This window comes from Kryptolebias marmoratus, linkage group LG13 (assembly GCF_001649575.2).
Source record: "Kryptolebias marmoratus isolate JLee-2015 linkage group LG13, ASM164957v2, whole genome shotgun sequence".
Taxonomy (NCBI): domain Eukaryota; kingdom Metazoa; phylum Chordata; class Actinopteri; order Cyprinodontiformes; family Rivulidae; genus Kryptolebias; species Kryptolebias marmoratus.
The window spans coordinates 16,288,646-16,293,132 of record NC_051442.1 but is presented as its reverse complement, the minus strand read 5'-3'; the positions used below and the strand labels follow the sequence as shown (position 1 = coordinate 16,293,132).

At 36.0% G+C, this 4,487-nt stretch overlaps 1 long non-coding RNA gene across 1 annotated transcript; it reads right to left on the bottom strand.

The window, feature by feature from the left end:
- Window positions 1-27: 27 nt before the first annotated feature.
- Window positions 28-4,475, bottom strand: LOC108233859. Its single transcript, XR_001808503.3, has 3 exons — window positions 3,156-4,475; window positions 2,956-3,072; window positions 28-1,967 (listed from the first exon to the last, which is right to left on the bottom strand). It is a non-coding gene; the product is annotated as an uncharacterized LOC108233859 (long non-coding RNA).
- Window positions 4,476-4,487: the final 12 nt, after the last annotated feature.

Sequence of the window (4,487 nt, the reverse complement as noted above, 5' to 3'; positions counted from 1 at the left end):
TTTATATGGACACGGTCACATATAGGAGTAAAAGGAAATGAGCTGGCAGATAAATATGCAAAGCAAAAATACTTACATTGATATATTGGTAGCATTCAGTAAAGGAGAAATCAAATCAGTCATTAGACAAAAGGTCAAGGGAAGATGGCAGAAACAGTGGGAAGAAGAAAGAATGGGTAGGAGGCTTTATAGCATTCAAAGGAAAGTTGGTATAAAGAGGAGAACAGGGTGAAATAGAAAGGAGGAAAAAACTATATCCAGATTACGTTTTGGTCATACAAGGTTAAATAGTACATTATTTAAAATGAGAAAACATCCTACAGGAAAATGTTGTTTTTGTTTTCAAGAAGAGGCAGTGAAACATGTTTTATTGTTCTGCCCCAAATATTCAGCTGAGAGAAGGGAACTGGTACGTAGATTACAGGACAACAAACTGCAGCTGAATATACAAGACCTTTTGGATAAACTTTCCACTTCTGAATCGTATTGTTTTTGTTAAGGTACCTTAAGAAGACGAAAGTAACTGACAGATTGTTTTTTGTTTTGTTTTGTTTTTTATTAATTTAGTTTTAAGAGCTGTATAATATATATTTAGCATCTCGATCCACACTCCATTCCAGTAGGTGGCGGTAATGCGCATCTAAACGTTGCTTGGCAACCGCCACAAAAAAGAAGAAGAAGAAGAAGACGAAGCTAAAGAAGAAGGAAATCTGCTGTAAAGTTTCGAATATTCTACTTTGTGTGAAGTTTCTGTAGTTTGACCTTGTTGGGTTGTTCTCAGCTGTAAAGGCTCAGTAACTATTAAAGGAGACTTTAGATGAACGAAAGCTAACAAAGATGTGGAGACAGCGGGCTAAACAACGACTGGAAGCAGAAGAGGAAGAAATGTCGGAGTTTCTGGATAAAACAGGCGCGGATTGTGAACAAGAACGGCCTCGTTTCAAAGACAAAATGCAACAAAACAAAATCCTGGATGCTGTTTTCAACCCCAGAGTTCGTCTGCACAGATTAGGTTAGTATATATATACATTCCTCCTATGAAGTGTGATGATGTTAGCTTCAGTGTTTTGTAGCTAAGAGACTTAGCATCTTTAGAGGAACTTGTGTGTCACGGCTGTCGTACTTTGATTTGTACATTTGTACAAAACCACGTGGCATGTAATCTACAGAGGGAAATACATCAGTTTGTACATGTTTAAGATGGAAGTGTGACAGAGCCATGCAGAGACCACTAAAGGGGCTGGTGTTAACAAAACAAAACAAAGTGCACATATAACCAGATTTTTAGGACTGAATATTAACAAGAAGCTAACACAGCTTTTACAGTTTAATATTTTCATGTATTACAAAAAAAATAGATATACAATTAAATCAAATTTAGGTAAAACAATGTATAGAACTCACAATCATGCATGTGTAATAAATATTTTTTGGTAACAAATTAATTCTGCGGGTCTCTTTTCATTATGGGGAAGTATTGCAATATTCAAACTCCCAATTTAGCAAAATGTGCAAACCAGAGAGCAAGACCACCAGACCTATTTTGTCTTTACAGAATTACACTGTTTAAAATACAAACAGAGGCACAATGCAACCTTTTAGTGTACTATAATCAAAGTCCCTTAGGATACTGACTGCATTTCTGTGTCTTTTGTTGTTTCTGCCTCCATCTCCTCATCTGATCTATCACTTTCCTTTTGTCCATCCAGGAGCAAGAAATTAGCTGTTTATTATTCTGCATTTAGATTTAGTATCTCTTAACATAATAAAACCTAAACTGCTTCCTTGTAATAATAAACATAAATGCACTACCAAAAAACAATATGTTGACGATAAGAACCTTTATTTCTTTGTTGTTACCTGTTGTACTGGTTCTGACACAGTTGGTTAACAGTCCACTACCTTTGGCTGCTTCAAGCAGATCCTTTCTTTGTTTCTGACGTCTTTCTTTGTAAGGCATCTTTGAACTGAAAAAAAGCAAAACAGTATGAATTATAATCTACACACTATATTAAAACACACTACCAATTCTTTCCCCTTGTGTTTCAACAAAAATGATTTTTCAGTCAATAGCGCAGCATAACAGTAGACATTTCAGAGAAAATGAGACATTAATAGCCTCTGTGGGCTTTATTACTGGGTTGAGGTTTTTTTTTTTCCATTAGTCACACGCTTCCATTGAACAGGAGCAATTTGATCGGTCAATACATACATTATCTGCCCAGAAGTATCATTTATCATGAATATTGTAAGGGAGCTGATTTTTTTAAATTATTTTTTCAAAACTTAACAGATTATTTACAGCTATTTTTATTTTTCAAATTATTAAAAAACAACGATAGACTACTCTGCTTGCTATCATCACACTTTACAGTTTATGTATTTACGAGGCGGTGTGTTCTCCATCAGCCTCCATGTGTGAGACAGTGATAGAGGGTTATTTAATTACTGCACTGACAAGACAAGAAATTAAAAACCACCCCACTATCTGATCAAGTTCCTAGAAATGACCTAGAATTATAAATGTAAAATAATTTTCAAAAGGATAAGGTTTTATTCAATCAGTTTATTAAGTTGAAATATATTATTAATTGAGAGAAAAATGACATGAAATGTGATTATAATCTATGATTTGTCAGTGACAGGTTATTTAGTTAATTGTAACCTCTAAGAACCGACTGATAGATGATTAACAGGGTTTTCATTTGCCCCAAAAAAGCTTCACAAAATCATAGCACCAATGCATCCTATCATTACACATCTCCTCAAATGAGCTATTCCAACAATAATACTGCTGAGTGACGGCTATCATTAACAAGAAGAGGAAGAGGCTTTTTAGTCCTCTTCCGTTGCTAACAAAGTCCTTATCTAGCAGCTAGCTCATAGCACAACAACAGCAACGATGTCTGAATGATAAAAATACTGAATCGTCAGATAAAAACAGTTTCTCCTCACCTGGCTGTCTCCTCCCACTCAGTAGTTCATACAGAAAAGGCAGACGCAGAGCCCTATATTTTCCTTTCCATCAGTATCTGTATTTCATTCCCTCTCTGCTTAAACTGCTCCTCTGTGCTGAAACAGAAACGATAAAAAGTTGTCCCGTTGTCTGACAAGTAGTAGTCCTACTTATATACATTAAAATTTCACTCACTTACTGCTTTATTGACCAAAAACTGGTCTGGATCACTTGTGGGTAAGGAGCAAAAGGGGCAGGTGCTCTAGCCCCCTCTGCACGTGAGTGAAATGTGATGATGTTAGCTTCAGTGTTTTGTAGCTAAGTGACTTAGCATCTTTAGAGGAACTTGTGTGTCGCGTGCTGTCGGACGGTCAACACCTCGAGTTCGCCCCCATCATTTGGTGGTCGCCATTTTGGCCTCCGGTACAAAACTTTTTTTATTTATTTCTAAATATTGAAGGATCCACTCAGGTGTTTTCAGCTTTTTCTGTGACACCAGTTTCAGAGCAGTTTGTTATTGAGGAAAAAATATAAATAATGCATGTAATTAAACAAATATCATATTCTGAACCTTCTATTGATTAGTTTACTCTGGTGTGAGAGTTCATAAACATAAAGTTAGCATCCAGTTATCATCATTAGCTTCAAGTTAGCAACGTTATCTCTCTCCTGACAATTTTATTGATTTTTAGTTTCATGTACTGACGTCATGACAATGATATGGGGGTAATTGGTTCTCATTGTTTTATGTTCCCAACTCAGTCGTTATGCGCAATGTTTTGTCGGCCATGACGGTCTTGGTGTTCATCAGAATCAAAATCAGAATCTGAAGAATTTTCATCTGATTCTGGAGATCCAGCTGTCAGTTCAGGTTCATACTGGTATGGTTTTAGATCCATTAGACCCACAAAGTCTAACAGCATTTCTTTGTGTTCAAAAAAGGCTTTTTCTTCCATTTCCACTAGTAAACAACCGGACAGTAGCGGCGTTCTTGGCTTGCTGGGGCACAGCGCTCATCATGAACTCAGGATGGCAGAAAATCGCCCATGAAGGAAATTATTGACTGAAACGTTAAAAACAGTTTATTTAAGTTTTAGGTCAGATAAATAGGTCCCTGTAATGTTGTGTGGATGTGTTTGACTAAAATACAGTGCATAGAGGCTAAACTGATGTAATCTGATCTTATTTCTTGGTTCTTGTTAGAAGTCTGTAGCTGAGTTCAGTTCAGTCTGCAGATGGTTTATTTTATAGCCTGAATCTTTCTGGATTGTTGAAGTTAATATTTAATTAACATGTCCAAATATGTTAAAAAACACACAAACTTTCACGTAACTTTTTCACATGACTGTAGAAGAAAGTAAAAAGGCTCTTTGAATAAGGAATGAATTTGGAAATATGTTCTCCTATTAAGGTAATATTTTTACAGTTTCTTGAAGCCAATGAAAGACTGGAACAAGCTTTGAAGATTCTTTGCGACAGGTTTAATTTGGAGAACTGACTGAAAGCTCAATATGTTTTACCATCTTCTGGG